An 18774-nucleotide genomic window follows, 5' to 3' on the forward strand; every position below is an offset into this window, starting at 1 on the left:
TTTAGTTTTTAAATCTCTTATTAATTTTTGAAACATTAATAAATTAGTATTATTTTTATGAATAATTTTGTATAAATAGAAATAATTGTTTTACAACAAAATAAAATATCATAACTATTTGAAATAGATAATAGCTCAAATGGACATGACTATTTGAACTTATTCGGTGAATAGATTTATTTTTGAAATCTCCAACTTATTAATTTTTAGAATATTAATAACTTAGTATTATTTTCATTTAAATAAAATTGTACGAATAGAAACAATTATTTTATGATAAAACAAAAGATCATAACGATTTAAAATAAATAATTGTTCAAAGAGTCATAACTATTTAAACTCGCTCGGTAAATAGATTTATTATTTTAAAATATTTTATTTATTAATTTTTAAAAATTTAATAAAATAGTATTATTTTATTTCGAATAAGCTTTTATGAATAGAAACAATTAGTTTATGACAAACTGAAAGGTCGTAACGATTTGAAATAAATAATTATTCAAATAGTCATAACTATTTGAACATGTTCAAAAAACATATTTATTTTTTAAATTTTTACTTATTAATTTTTGGAATATTAATAAATCTATATTATTTTATTTGAAATAAGCTTGCATGAATAGAACTAATTGTTTTATGACAAAACTAAAGGTCATAATGTTTTGAAATAGATAATTGTTCAAATAGTCATAACTATTTGGAAATATTTGATAAACAAATTAATTTTTTAGTTCTGTTACTCATTAATTTTAGAATATTCATGAATTAGTATTATTTTATTTCAAATAAGCTTATATGAGCTCAAACAATTATTTTATTACAAAACAAAAGGTTACAATGATTTAAAATAGATAATTATTCAAATTGTCAAAACTATTTGAACTTGTTCGATAAACATATTTATTTTTTAAATATTTTACTTATTATTTGTTGAAATATTTATAAATTAATATTATTTTAATATGAACAAGCTTGTATGAATAGAAACAATTTTTTTATGACAAAACAAAAAAGTCATAACAATTTAAAATAAATAATTGTTTAATTAGTCATAAGGATTTGAACTTGTTTAGTAAACAAATTTATTTTTTAGATCTTTTACCTATTAATTGTCTTAATATTAATAAGTTGTATTATTTTATTTGTAACAAGCTTGTATGAATAGAAAAAATCATTTGGTGACAAAAGAAAAAGTTATAGCGATTTCAAATATATAATTGTTCAAATAGTCATAGTTATTTAAACTTGTTTGATAAACAGATTCATTTTTTAAATCTCTTAATTATTAATTTTTAGAATATTAATAACTTAGTATTATTTTATTTCGAATATGCTGATGTGAACTAAAATAATTTTTTATAACAAAAAAAAGGTCATAAAGGTTTGAAATAAATACTTATTCAAATAGTCATGACTATTTGATCTAGTTTGGTAAACAATTTATTTTTTAAAATTTTGCTTATTAATTGTTGAAATATTAATAAATTAGTATTATTTTAATTTGAATAAGCTTTTATGAATAGAAATTATTGTTTTGTAATAGAACAAAAAATTAACAATTTGAAATAAATAACTGCTCAAATAGTCATAACTTTTTAAACGAGTTTGATAAACAAATTTATTTTTTAAATCTATTATTAATTTTTGAAATATTAATAGATTGGCATTATTTTACTCTGAACAAACTTATATGAATAAAAACATTTGTTTTATAACAAAACAAAAGGTCATAGCAATTTGAAATAGATAATTGTTCAAATAGTCATAATTATTTAAACTGATTAGGTAAACAGAATTATTTTTTAAATCTCTTACATATTAACTTTTGAAATATTAATAAATTCATTTTATTTTATTCCGAATAAGTTAGCATGAAGTGAAAATTTTGTTTTATGACAAAACAAAAATGATTTGAAATAGATAATTGTTCATATAGCCTTAACTATTTGAACTAGTTTGACAAACAAATTTATTTTTTAAATCTCTTAGTTATTAATTTTTGGAATATTTTTATATTAGTATTATTTTATTTTGAATAAGCTTGTATGAACAGAAATAATTGTTTTATGATAGAACAAAAAGTTATAATGATTTGAAATATACAATTGTTCAAATAGTCATAACTATTTAAACTAGTTTTGTAAATAGATTTATTTTTTTAAATCTCTTACTTATTAATTTTTGAAACATTAATAAATTACTCTTATTTTATTTTGAATAAACATGTATGATAAAAAACAATTGTTATATGACCAAATAAAAGGTAATAATGATTTAAAATAGATAATTATTGAAATAGACATAATTATTTTGATTCAGTAAACATATTCACTTTTTAAATCACTTACTTATTAATTTTTGAAATATTAATAAATTAGTATTATTTTATTTTACCTAAGCTTGCATGAATTCAAACAATTGTTTTATAACAAAGCAAAGGGTCATAATGATTTTAAATAGACAACTGTTCAAATAGTCATAACTATTTGAATTTCTTGGGTAAACAAATTTATTTTAAACTCTTGTTTATTAATTTTGTAAGAAATTAATATTATTTTATTTTGGATAAGCTTTTATGAACTAAAACAAATGTTTTATGTCAAAACAAATGGTCATAATGATTTTAAATAAATAATTGTTCAAATAGTCATCACAATTTGAATTTGTTCGGTAAACAGATTTATTTTTTCAAATCATTTCCTTTTTAATTCTCTGAATGTTCATAAATTTAGATTCTTTTATTCTGAATAAGCTTGTAAAATATGAAACAAATATTTTATGACTAAACAAAAGGTTAGAACGATTTGAAATAGATAATTATTCTAATTGTTTTAACTATTTAAATTGACTCGGTAAACACATTTATTTTTTAAATCTCTTACTTATTAATTTTTGAAATATTATTAAATTAGTATTATTTTTAACCAAATAAGTTTCTATGATCAGAAACAATTGTTTTACGACAAAACATAGGTCTTAACAATTTGAGATTAGTAATTGTTCAAATAGTCATAACTATTTGAACTAGTTCGGTAAACATATTTATTTTTTAAATATTTTACTTATTAAATTTTGAAATATTAATAAATTAATATTATTTTATTTCAAATAAGATTGTATGATAAAAAACAATTATTTTATGACAAAACAAAAGGTCATAACAATTTGAAAAAGATAATCGTTCAAATGGCTATAATTATATTAACTAATTCAATAAACTAATTTATTTTTTAGTAAGTATTAATAAATTAGTATTATTTTAATCAATCTAAGCTTGTATTAACTGAAACAAATGTTTTATGACAAATCAAAAGGTTATAACGATTTTAAATGGACAATTGTTCAAATAGTAATAACTATTTGAACTTGTTCAGTAAACAGATTTATTTTTTAAATCTATTTCTTATTAATTTTTTGAATGTTAAATTAGTATTAATTTATTCTGAATAAGCTTGTATAAATTGAAACAATTGTTTTATGACTAAACAAAATGTCAAAACAATTTCAAATAGATAATTGTTCTAATAATCTTAACCATTTAAACTGATTTGATAAATAAATTTATTTTTTAAATCTCTTACTTATTAATTTTTGAAAAATTATTAAATTTGCATTATTTTAATTAGAATAAGCTTGTATGAATAAAAAAATTATTTTATGATAAAAGAAAAAGGTCATAACAGTTTGGAATAGATAATCATTCATGTAGTCTTAACTATTTGAACTGGTTCAGCAATTAGATTTATTTTTTTAATTTTCTTGGTTATTAAGTTTTGGAATATTATTAAATTAGTATTATTTTATTCTCAATAAAAGAGTATGAACAGGACCAATTGTTTGATGTCAAAACAAAAAATTATAATGATTTAAAATAGATAATTATTCAAATAGTCAAAACTATTTGAAATGGTTTAGTAAACAGATTTATTTTTTAAATCTCTTATTGATTAATTTTCTAAAATATTAATAACTTAGTATTATTTTATTTTGAACAAACTTATATTAACAAAAACCAATTATTTTATGACAAAACAAAAGGTCATAATAATTTGAAATAAATAATTGTTCATATAGTCTTAACTATTTTAACTAGTTTAGCAAATGTATTTATTTTTTAAATCTCTTAGCTATTAATTTTTAGAATAATACTAAATTAGTAATACTTTATTCCAAATAAGCTTATATAAATAGAAACAATTGTTTTATGATAGAACAAAAGGTTATAACAATTTGAAATAGAGAATTGTTCAAATAGTCATTACTATTTGAACTAGTTTGGTAAACATATTTATTTTTTAAATCTCTTATTAATTCTTGAAATATTAGTAAATTAGTATTGTTTTATTTTGAATAAGCCTCTATATTGAAAAGCAATTGTTTTATGAGAAAACAAAAGGTAATAACAATTTGAAATAGATAGTTGTTTAAATGACCATAATTATTTGAATTGATTTAGTAAACTAATTTATTTGTTTAAGTATATTACTTATTAACTTTTGAATTATTAATACAACATCATTTTATTTTGGATAAGTTTTTATGAACTAAAATAATTGTTTATGACAAAACAAAAGGTCATAACAATTTGAAATAGATAATTATTCAAATAGTCATAACTACTAGAACTGGTTTGATAAAAAGATTTATTTTTTAAATCTCTTATTAATTTTTGGAATATTAATAGATTAGCATTATTTTATTTCAAACAAACTCATATGAATAAAAACATTTGTTTTATGACAAAACCAAAGGTCATAATGATTTCAAATAGATAATTGTTCAAATAGTCATAATTATTAGAACTGGTTAGGTAAATAAAATTATTTTTTAAATCTCTTACTTATTAATTTTTGAAATATTAATAAATATATTTTATTTTATTCTGAATAAGCTAGTATGAATTGAAAAAATTGTTTTATGACAAAAGAAATGGTCATAATGATTTGAAATAGACAATTGCTTATATAGTCTTAGCTATTTAAATTGGTTCGACAAACAAATTTTATTTTTAAATCTCTTAGTTATTAATTTTCAGAATACTATTAGATCACTATTATTTTATTTCAAATAAACTGGTATGAACATAAATAATTTTTTTATGACAGAATAAAAGGTTTATTTTTTAAAATAATTGATTTGAAGTATATAATTGTTCAAATAGTCATAACTATTTGAATTGGCTCGATAAACAAATTTATTTTTTAAATCTCTTACTTATTAATTTTTGAAAGATTAATCAATTAGTATTATTTTATTTCGAACAACTTGTATGATAAAAAACAATTGTTATATGACTAAACAAAAGGTAATAATGATTTAAAATAGATAATTGTTAAGATGGCTATATCTATTTGAACTTTTTTGATAAACATATTTATTTTTTTAAATCTCTTGTTTATTTATTTTTTGAATTTCAATAAATTAGTATAATTTTATTCTAAATAAGCATGTATGAACTGAAATAATTGTTTTTTGACTAAACAAAAGGTTAGAATGATTTTAAATAGATAATTGTTCTAAAAGTTTTAACTATTTGAACTGGTTTGGTAAAACTCATTTAATTTTTATTATTAAATTAGTATTATCTTAATCCGAATAAGCTTATATCAAAAGAAACAATTGTTCTGTGACAAAATAAAGATCATAATGATTTGAGATATATAATTATTCAAAAAGTCATAACTATTTCAACTAGTTCAGTAAACAGATTTGGTTTTTAATGCTCTTATTAATTGTCAAAATCTTAATGAATCAGCATTATTTTATTCTAAATAATTATGTATGAACAGAAATAATTATTTTATGATAATGCAAAAGGTCATAATGATTTAAAATAGATAATTTTTCAAATGGACATGACTATTTGAACTTATTTGGTAAACATATTTATTTTTAAATCTCCTACCTATTAATTTTTAGAATATTAATAAATTAGTATTATTTTATTTTAAATAAACTTGTATGAATAGAAGCAATTGTTTTTATGACAAAATAAAGATCATAACTATTTGAAATAAATAATTGCTCAAACAGTCATAACTATTTGAGCTCGTTTAGTAAACAGATTCATATTTTAAATCTCTTACTCATTAATTTTTGGAATATTAATAAATTATAATTATTTTATTTTGAATAAGCCTATATGAATTGATACAATTGTTTTATGATGAAACAAAAGGTCATAACAATTTGAAATAGATAATTATTCAAGTAGTTATGACTATTAGAACTTATTTGGTAAACATATTTATTTGTAAAATTTTTTACTTATTAATTGTCAAAATATTAATAAATTAATATTATTTCAATACGAATAAGCTTGTATGAACAAAAATAATTGTTTTATGACAAAACAAAAAGTCATAATGATTTGAAAAAAAATAATTGTTCAAATAGTCATGACTATTTGAACTTATTCGGTAAACAAATTTATTTTTTAAATATTTTACCAATTAGTTGTCTAAATATTAATAAATTTGTATTATTTTAATTGAAATAAGCTTGTATGAATAGCAAAAATTAATTTATGACAAAACAAAAGGTTATAGCAATTTGAAATAGATAAATGTTCAAAGAGTAGTAACTATTTGAACTTGATTGATAAATAGGTTTAGTTTTTAAATCTCTTATTAATTTTTGGAATATTAATAAATTAGATTTATGTTATTTCGAGTCAACTTGTACGAACAGAAACAATTGTTTTCCAACAAAACAAAAGGTTATAACGCTTTGAAATAGATAATTGTTCAAACGGTTTTAACTATTTGTATTGGTCAATTTAACAAATTCATTTTTTAAATCCGTTACTTATTAATTTTTAGGATATTAATAGATTAGCATTACTCTATCTCTAATAAGACTATATCAATAGAAATAATTATTTTATAACAAAACAAATGGTTATAATGATTTGAAATAAATAATTGTTCAAATTGTTATAACTATTTGAACTGGTTTGGTAAATAAATTTACTTTTTGAATCTCTTATTAATTTTCAAAATATTAATAAATTAATATTATTTTATTCTGAACAAATTTATATGAGCAAAAACATTTGTTTTAAGACAAAACAAAAGGTCATAACGGTTTTAAATAGATAATATTTCATACATCCTTAACTATTTCAATTGGTTCGATAAAAAAATTTATTTTTTAAATCTCTTAGTTATTAATTTTTATAATATTATTATATTAGTATTATTGTATTCCAAATAAGCTTGTATGAACATAAATAATAATTTTATGAAAAAACAAAAGGTTATAACGATTTGAAATATACAAATTTTCAAATAGTCATAACTATTTGAACTAGTTCGGTAAACATTTTTATTTTTTAAATCTCCTACTTATTAATTTTTGAAATATTAATAAATTAGTATTATTTTATTTAGAATAGGCTTGTATGATGAAAAACAATTATTTTATGACAAAAGAAAAGATCTTAAAGATTTGAAATAGATAATTGTTCAAATGGTGATAATTATTTGATTGATTCAATAAACTGATTTATTTTTTAAATCTCCAACTTCTCAATTTTTGAAATATTAATAAACTAATATTATTTTATTTTGGATAAGCTTTTATGAATTGAAACAATTGTTTTATGATAAAACAAAAGGTTATAACAATTTTAAATAGATAATTGTTCAAATAGTCATAACTATTTGAACTTATTTGATAAACAGATTTATTTTTTTAAACTTCCTTCTTATTAATTTTTTGAGTGTTAATAGAAGAGTGTTATTTTATTTCGAATAAGCATGTATAAACTAAAACAATTATTTTATTATTAAACAAAAGGTTAGAATGATTTGAAATAAATAATTGTTTTAATAATCTTAACTATTTGAATTGATTCAGCAAACACATTGATTTTTTAAATCTCTTATTAATTTTTAAAATATTATTAGTTTAGCAATATTTTACGCCGAATAAGCTTGTACGAATATAAATAATTGTTTTATGACAAAATAAAGATCCTAACGATTTGAGATAGATAATTGTTCAAATAGTCATAACTATTTGAACTTATTTGATAAACAGATTTATTTTTTTAAACTTCCTTCTTATTAATTTTTTGAGTGTTAATAGAAGAGTGTTATTTTATTTCGAATAAGCATGTATAAACTAAAACAATTATTTTATTATTAAACAAAAGGTTAGAATGATTTGAAATAAATAATTGTTTTAACAATCTTAACTATTTGAATTGATTCAATAAACACATTGATTTTTTAAATCTCTTATTAATTTTTAAAATATTATTAGTTTAGCAATATTTACTCCGAATAAGCTTGTATGAATATAAATAATTATTTTATGACAAAATAAAGATCCTAACGATTTGAGATAGATAATTGTTCAAATAGTCATAACTATTTGAACTGATTTTGTAAACAAATTTAGTTTTTAAAGCTGTTATTAATTTTTGAAATACTAATAAATTAGTATTATTTTATTTTGAATAATTTTACATGAATAAAAATAATTGTTTTATGACAAAATAAAATGTCATAATGATTTCAAATAGATAATAGTTTAAATGGACATGACTGTTTAAACTTATTTAGTAAACAGATTTATTTTTTAAATCTCCAAATTATTAATTTTTAGAATATTAATAAATTAGTATTATTTTATTTCAAATAAACTTGTATGAATAGAAACAATTGTTTTATGACAAATCAAAAGATTGTAACAATTTGAATAAATAATTGTTTAAATAATCATAACTATTTGAACTCACTCGGTAAATAGATTTATTTTTTATCTTTTACTTATTAATTGTTGGAATTTTAATAAATTAGTATTATTTTATTCCAAATAAGCTATTATGAACAAAACTAATGGGTTTATGACAAAACAAAAGGTCATAATGATTTGAAATAGATAGTTGTTCAAATAGTCATAACTATTTGAATGTGTTTAGAAAATAGATTTATTTTTAAGATTTTTACTTATTAATTTTTGGAATATTAATAAATTTAAATTATTTTATTCAGAATAAGCTTGTATGAATGAACAAATTGTTTTATGATAAAACAAAAAGTCATAATGTTTTGAAATAGATAACTATTTAGATACTTAAAACTATTTGAACTATTTTAGTAAACATATTCTTTTTTTTAATTGTTTTACTCATTAATTTTTGGAATATTAGTAAATTAGTATTATTTTATTTCAAGCAAACTTATATAAACTGAAACAATTATATTATTACAAAAGAAAAAGTCATTATGATTTGAAATAGATAATTATTCAAGTAGTTATGACTATTTGAACTTGTTTTATAAACATGTTTATTTTTTAAAATCTTTTACTTATTAATTGTTGAAATATTAATAAATTAGTATTATTGTAATCCGAATAAACTTGTATGGATAGAAACAATTGTTTTATGACAAAACAAAAAGTCATACAAGTTGAAATAAATAATTGTACTTATCATAACAATTTGAACTTATTTGATAAACAAATTTATTTTTTAACTCTTTTACTTATTAATTATCTTAATATTAATAAATTTGTATTATTTTATTTGAAATAAGCTTGTATGAATAGGAAAAATTCTTTTATAACAAAACAAAAGGTTATAGCAATTTCAAATAGATAATTATTCAAATAGTCATAATTATTTAAACTTGTTTAGTAAACAGATTCATTTTTTAAATCTCTTTATTATTAGTTTTTGGATTATTAATAAATTAGTATTATTTTATTCCCAATAAGCTTATATGAATTGAAACAATTTTTTTATGACAAAACAAAAAGTCATAGCAATTTGAAATAAATAATTATTCAAATAATCAGGATTATTTGATCTAGTTCAGTAAACATATTTATTTTTAAAATTTTTACTTATTAATTGTTGAAATATTAAGAAATTAGTATTGTTTTAATCCAAATAACCTTGCATAAACAAAAAAAAATGTTTTATAACAAAAAAAAATCAACGATTTGAAATAAATGATTGCTCAACTGTCATAACTATTTAAACTAGTTTGATAAATAGATTTATTTTTTAAATATTTTATTAATATTCAAAATATTAATACAATAGTAGTACTTTATTCTGAACAAACTTATATGAACAAAAACATTTGCTTTATGACAAAATAAAAGGTCATAATGATTTGAAATAGATAATTATTCAAATAGTCATAATTATTTGACCGGGTTAGGTAAAAACAATTATTTTTTAAATCATTTACTTATTAATTTTTGAAATATTAATAAATTCATTTTATTTTATTCCAAATAAGGTAGTAGGAATTCAAAAAGACTTATTTTGTGACAAAATAAAAGGTCATAATGATTTGAAATAGATAATTGTTCATATAGTTTTAAATATTTGAACTAGTTCAGCAAATAAATTTATTTTTTTAATTCTCTTAGTTATTAATTTTTGGAATATTATTAGATTAGTATTATTTTATTTCGAATAAGCTTGTGTGAACAAAAAATTTGTTTTATAACAACACAAAAGGTTATAAGGATTTGAAGTTTACAATTGTTCAAATAGTCATAACTATTTGAGATAGTTTTATAAAAATGTTTATTTTTTAAATCTCTTAGTTATTAATTTTTGAAAAGATTAATAAATTAGTATTATTTTATTCTAAGTAAGCTTGAATGTTCAAATATAATTGTTATATGAGCAAACAAAAGGTAATAATGATTTCAAATAGATAATTATCGGCATGGCCATCATTTTTTGACTTGATTCGATAGACAGGTTTACTTTTTAAATCACTTACTTATTAACTTTCAAAATATTAATAAATTATTATTATTATTTTATTTCAAATAAGCTTGTATGAACTGAAACAATTGTTTTATGACAAAACAAAAGATCTTAATGATTTGAAATAGGTAGTTGTTCATATAGTCTTAATTGTTTGAACTGCTTCGACAAACAGATTAATTTTTTAAATCTCTTAGTTGTTAATTTTTAGAATATTATTAAATTAGTATTATTTTATTCCAAATAAGTTTATATAAACTACAACAATTATTTTATACTAGAACAAAAGGTTAAAACAATTTGAAATAGATAATTGTTCAAATAGGAGCTGGTTTGGTAAATATATTTATTTTTTAAATCTCTTATTATTTTTTAAAATATTAACAAATTAGTATTACTTTATTCCGAATAGGCTTGTATGATGAAAAAAATTATTTTATGATAAAACAAAAGTTTGTAATGATTTGAAATAGATAATTGTTTAAATGGCCAAAATTATTTGAACCAATTTGATAAACTGACTTATTTTTTAAATCTCTAATTTATCAATTTTTGAAATATTGATAAAGTAATATTATTTTACTTCGAATAAGCATTTATGAACTAAAATAATTGTTTTATGATAAAACAAAAGGTCATATTTATAATAAATAGATAATTGTTCAAATAGCCATAACTATTTGAACTTGTTCAATAAATAGATTTATTTTTTTAATTTATTGTTTATTAATTTTTGAATGTTAATAAATTAGTATTATTTTATTTTGAATAAGCATGTATGAACTGAAAAACTTATTTTATGACTAAATAAAATGTCATAACGATTTGAAATAGATAATTGCTCTAATGGTCATAATCATTTGAATTATTTGGCAAACACATTTATTTGTTAAATTTGTTATTAATTTTTAGGATACTATTAATTTAGCAATAAGTTACTCCAAATAAGCTTGTATGAATATAAGCAATTGTTTTATGACAAAACAAAGATCATAACGATTTGAGATAGATAATTGTTCAAATAATCATAACTATTAGAACTGGTTTGATAAATAGATATAGTTTTTAAATCTCTTCTTAATTTTCAAAATATTGATAAATTGGTATTATTTTATTTTGAATAATTTTGTATGAATAGAAACAATTGTTTTACAATAAAACAAAATGTCATAACGATTTGAAATAGATAATAGCTCAAATAGATATGACTATTTGAACTTGTCCGATAAACAAATTTATTTTTTAAATCTCCAACTTATTAATTTTAAGAATGTTAATAAGTTAGTATTATTTTATTTCGAATAAACTTATACGAATAGAAACAATTTTTTATGACAAAATAAAAGATCATAGCGATTTGAAATAAATAATTATTCAAATAGTCATGACTATTTAAACTCGCTTGATAAATAAATTTATTTTTTAAATCTTTTACTTATTAATTTTTGGAATTTTAATAAATTAGTATTATTTTATTCCAAATAAGTTTTTATAAACAGAAACAATTGGTTTAGGACAAAACAAAAGGTCATAACAATTTGTAATAGATAATTATTCAAATAGTCATAACTATTTAAATGTGTTCAAAAAACATATTTATTTTTTAAATTTTTACTTATTGATTTCTCAAATATTAATAAATTTATTTTTTATTTGAAATAAGCTTGCATGAACAAAACCAATTATTTTATGACAAAACAAAATGTCATAATGTTTTGAAATAGATAATTATTCAGATAGTCATAACTATTTAAACATGTTTGGTAAACAAATTCATTTTTTAATTCTCTTACTCATTTTTTTTGGAATATTAATAAATTGGTATTATTTTATTTCAAATAAGCTTATATGAACTAAAACAATTGTTTTATTACAAAACAAAAGGTCACAATGATTTAAAATAGATAATTATTCAAATTGTCAGGACTATTTGAACTTGTTCGAAAAACATATTTATTGCTTAAATCTTTTACTTATTAATTGTCGAAATATTAATAAATTAATATTATTGTAATTTGAATAAGCTTGTATGAATAGAAACAATTATTTTATGACAAAATAGAAAGTCATAAGAATTTGAAATAAATAATTGCTCAAACAGTCATAAGATTTGAACTTGTTCGATAAACAAATTTATTTTAAATGTTTTACTTATTAAGTGTCTTTATATTAATAAATTTTTATTATTTTATTCAAAATAAACTTGTATGAACAAAAAAAATAATTTTATGACAAAACAAAGGCTATAGCAATTTCAAAAAGAAAATTATTGAAATACTCATAATTATTTAAAGTTGCTCAACAAACATATTCATTTTTTAAATCTCTTACTTACTAATTTTTGAAATATTAATAACATAGTATTATTTATTTTGAATAAGCTTATATGACAAAATAAAAGGTCATAACAATTTGAAATAGATAATTATTCAAATAGTCATGACTATTTGATCTAGTTCAATAAACAAATTTATTTTTAAAATTATTTACTTATTATTTGTTGAACTATTAATAAATTAGTATTATTTTAATCTAAATAAGCTTGTATGAACAAAAACAATTGTTTCATAACAAAACAACAAGCCATAATTATTTGAACTCGTTTGATAAATAAATTTATTTTTTAAATCTCGTATTAATTTTTGAAATATTAACAGATTAATATTACTTTATTCCAAACAAACTTATATGAAGAAAAACATTTGTTTTATGAAAAAACAAAAGGTCATAACTATTTGAAATAGATAATTATTCAAATAGTCATAATTATTTGAACTAGTTAGTCAAACAAAATTATTTTTTAAATCTCTTGTTAATTTCTAAAATATTAATAAATTCATTTTATTTTATTTCAAATAAGCTAGTATAAATTCAAAAAAAAATTATTTTATGCTAAAACAAAAGGTCATAACAATTTGAAATAGATAATTGTTCATATAGTCTTAAATATTTGAACTAGTTTGGCAAACAAATTTATTTTTTAATTCTCTTAGTTATTAATTTTTAGAATATTATTAGATTAGTATTATTTTATTTTGAATAAGATTGTATGAACAAAAATAATTCTTTTAAGATAGAACAAAAAGTTATAATGATTTAAAGTTTACAATTGTTTAAATAGTTATATATTTGACTAGTTCGATAAACAAATTTATTTTTTAAATCTCTTACTTATTAATTTTTGAAAGATTAGTAAATTAGTATTATTTTATTTTGAATAGGCTTGAATGATAAAAATATTTGTTATATGACCAAACAAAAGGCCATAACTTTTGATAAATAGATAATTATTCATATAGTCTTAATTATTTGAATTGCTTCGACAAACAGATTTATTTTTTAAATCTCTTAATTATCAATTTTTGGAATATTATTAAAATAGTATTATTTTATTTCAAATAAGCTTATATGAACTAAAACAATTATTTTATAACAAAACAAAAGGTTATAATAATTTGAAATAGATAATTGTTCAAATAGAAACTGGCTCGGTGAATAGATTTATTTGTTAAATCTCTTACTTATTAATTGTTGAAATATTAATAAATTAGTATTATTTTATTCTGAATAGACTTGTATGATGAAAAACAATTGTTTTATGATAAAATAAAAGTTCATAACAATTTGAAATAGATAATTGTTTAAATAACCATAATTATTTGAAGCGATTTGATAAACTAACTTATTTTTTAAATCTTTATCTTTTCAATTTTTGAAATATTAATAAAATAATATTATTTTATTTCAAATAAGCTTTTATGAACTAAAACAATTGTTTTATGATAAAACAAAAGGTCATACTTCTTATAAATATATAATTGTTTGAATAGTTATAACTATTTGAACTTGTTCAGTAACCAGATTTATTTTTTAAAAATTTCTTGTTTATTAATTTTTAAATGTTAATAAATTAGTATTATTTTTTTTCAAATAAGCATGTATAAACTGAAAAAATTATTTTATGACTAAACAAAAGCTCAAAACGATTTGAATATTCTAATAGTTTTAACTATTTAAACTGGTTCGGTAAACATATTTATTTTTTAAATCTCTTACTTATTAGTTTTAAAATATTAGTAATTTAGCAATATTTTACTTCAAATAAGCTTGTATGAATACAAACAATTGTTTTATGATAAAACAAAGATCATAACGATTTGAGATAGATAATTGTTGAAGTAGTCATAACTATTTGAACTGGTTTGATAAATAGATTTAATTTTTAAATCTCTTATTAATTTTTGAAATATTAATAAATTAGTATTATTTTATTTTGAATAATTTTGTATAAATAGAAATAATTATTTTATGACAAAACAAAATGTTATAACCATTTGAAATAGATAATAGCTCAAACAGACATGACTATTTGAACTTATTCGGTGAACATATTTATTTTTTAAATCTCCAACTTATTAATTTTTAGAATATTAATAAATTAGTATTATTTTATTTTAAATAAAATTGTATGAATAGAAAAAATTGTTTTATGACAAAACAAAAGATCATAAGGATTTGAAAGAAATAATTGTTCAAAAAGTCATAACTATTTAAACTTGCTCAATAAATAGATTTATTTTTTTTAAATCTTTTACTTATTAATTTTTGAAATTTTAATAAATTATTATTATTTTATTTCGAATAAGCTTTTATGAATAGAAACAATTGATTTATGATAAAACAAAAAATCATAATGATTTGAAATAGATAATTGTTCAAATAGCCACAAATATTTGAACATGTTCAGAAAACATATTTATTTTTTAAAATTTTACTTATTAATTTTTGTAATATTAACCAATTTATATTATTTTATTCGAAATAAGCTTACATGAATAGAACCAATTATTTTATGATAAAACAAAAGCTCAAATGTTTTGAAATAGAAAATTATTCAGATAGTCATAACTATTTGAACATGTTCAGTAAATAGACTAATTTTTTATTTCTCGTGCTCATTAATTTTTAGAATAGTAATAAATTAGTATTATTTTATTTCAAATAAGCTTATATATACTGAAACAATTGTTTTATTACAAAACAAAAGGTCACAATGATTTGAAATATATAATTATTCAAATAGTCAAGACTATTTGAACTTGTTTAATAAATATATTTATTTTTTAAAATCTTTTAATTACTATTTTTTGAAATATTTATATATTAATATTTTTTGAATTCAAATAAGCTTGTATGAAAAGAAATAATTGTTTTATGACAAAACAAAAAGTCATAATAAATTGAAATAAATAATAGATCAATTAGTCATAAAAATTTGAACATGTATAGTAAACAAATTTATTTTTTAAATCTTTTACCTATTAATTGTCTTAATATTAATAAATTGTATTATTTTATTCAAAATAAGCTTGTATGAATAGAAAAAATAATTTGGTGACAAAACAAAAGATTATAGCAATTTCAAATAGATAATTGTTCAAATAGTCAAAATTATTTAAACTTGTTTAGTAAATAGATTCATTTTTAAATCTCTTAATTATTAATTTTTAGAATATTAATAACTTAGCATTATTTTCTTTCAAATAAGCTGATGTGATCTAAAACAATTTTTTTATGGCAAAACAAAACTTCATAACGATTTGAAATAAATACTTATTCAAATGGTCATGACTATTTGATCTAGTTCAATAAACATATTTATTTTTAAAAATTTTTACATATTAATTTTTGAGATATTAATAAATTATTATTATTTTAATCTGAATAAGTTTTTATGAACTGAAATTATTGTTTTGTAATAGAAGAAAAAATCATAACAATTTGAAATAAATAATTACTCAAATAGTTATAACTTTTTGAATTGATTTAATAAACAGATTTATTTTTTAAATCTATTATTAATTTTTGAAATATTAATAGATTAGTTTTATTTTATTTTGAACAAACTTATATAAATAAAAACGTTTGTTTTATGACAAAACAAATGGTCATAGTGATTTGAAATAGATAATTGTTCAAATAGCCATAATTATTTGAATTGGTTAGGCAAACATAATTATTTTTTAAATCTCTTACATATTAATTTTTGAAAAATTAATAAATTCATTTTATTTTATTCTGAATAAAGCTAGTACGAATTGAAAAAATTGCTTTATGACAAAACAAAAATGATTTGAAATAGATAATTGTTCATATAGTTTTAACTATTTGAACTAGTTTGGCAAACAAATTTGTTTTTTAAATCTTTTAGTTATTAATTTTTGGAATATTTTTATATTAGTAATATTTTATTTCGAATAAGCTTATATGAACAAAAATAATTGTTTTACGATAGAACAAAAGGTTATAATGATTTGAAGTATGCAATTATTCAAATAGTCATAACTATTTAAACTGGTTCAATAAACAAATTTATTTTTTTAAATCTCTTACTTATTAATTTTTGAAAGATTAATAAATTACTATTATTTTCTTCTGAATAAACATATATGATAAAAAAGTTGTTATATGACCAAACAAAAGGTAATAACGATTTGAAATTGATAATTGTTGAAATGGCCATAATTATTTGAATTGATTCAGTAAGCAGATTCACTTTTTAAATCTCTTATTAATTTTTGGAATATTAGTAAATTAATATTATTTTATTTTGACTAAGCTTGTATGAATTCAGACAATTGTTTTATGACAAAATGAAAGGTCACAATGATTTTAATAGACAGTTGTTTAAATAGCCATAACAATTTGAATTTTCTTGGTAAACAAATTTATTTTAAACTCATTCTTATTAATTTTTGAATTATTAAGAAATTAGTATTATTTTATTTTGGATAAGCTTTTATGAACTGAAACAATTTTTTTATGTCAAAACAAAAGGTCATAATGATTTTAAATAAATAATTGTTCAAATAGTCATCATTATTTGAACTTATTCGGTAAACAGATTTATTTTTCCAAATCATTTCCTTATTAGTTTTTTTAATGTAAATAAATTTACATTATTTTATTTCGAATAAGCTTGTAATATAAAAAATAAATATTTTATGACTAAACAAAAGGTCAGAATGATTTGAAATTAATAATTATTTTAATAGCTTTAGCTATTTGAATTGACTCGGTAAACACATTTATTTTTTAAATCTCTTACTTATTAATTTTTGAAGGATTAATAAATTACTATTATTTTATTTCGAATAAACATATATGATCAAAAACAATTGTGATATGACCAAACAAAAGGTAATAATGATTTAAATTGATAATTTTTGAAATGGCCGTAGTTATTTGAATTAATTCCATAAGCAAATTCACTTTTTAAATCACTTACTTATTAATTTTTGAAATATTAATAAATTAGTATTATTTTATTTTGATTAAGCTTATATGAATTTAGACAATTGCTTTATGACAAAAAAAAGGTCACAACGATTTTAAATAGACAATTGTTTAAATAGAATAACAATTTCAATTTTTTCGAAAAACAAATTTATTTGAAACTCTTGCTTATTAATTTTTGAATTATTAAGAAATTAGTATTATTTTATTTTGGATAAGCTTTTATGAACTGAAACAATTATTTTATGTCAAAACAAAAGGTCATAATGATTTTGAATAAATAATTGTTCAAATAGTCATCACTATTCAAACTTGTTCGGTAAGCAGATTTGTTTTTCCAAATTATTTCCTTATTAATTTTTTGAATGTAAATAAATTTAGATTATTTTATTTTGAATAAGCTCATGAGACATGAAACAAATATTTTATAACTAAACAAAAAGTCAGAATGATTTGAAATTAATAATTATTTTAATAGTTTTAGCTATTTGTATTGGCTTGGTAAAAATATTTATTTTTTAAATCTCTTACTTATTAATTTTTGAAAGACTAATAAATTACTTTTATTTTATTTCAAATAAACATATATGATAAAAAAAATTGTTATATGACCAAACAAAAGGTAATAATGATTTGAAATTGATAATTGTTGAAATAGCCATAATTATTTGAACTGATTTGGTAATAGATTCATTTTTTAAATCACTCACCTATTAATTTTGAAATATTAATAA

This window comes from Durio zibethinus, chromosome 26 (assembly GCF_047325235.1).
Source record: "Durio zibethinus cultivar Kanyao isolate XHJ-2024 chromosome 26, ASM4732523v1, whole genome shotgun sequence".
Classification (NCBI taxonomy): Eukaryota; Viridiplantae; Streptophyta; class Magnoliopsida; order Malvales; family Malvaceae; genus Durio; species Durio zibethinus.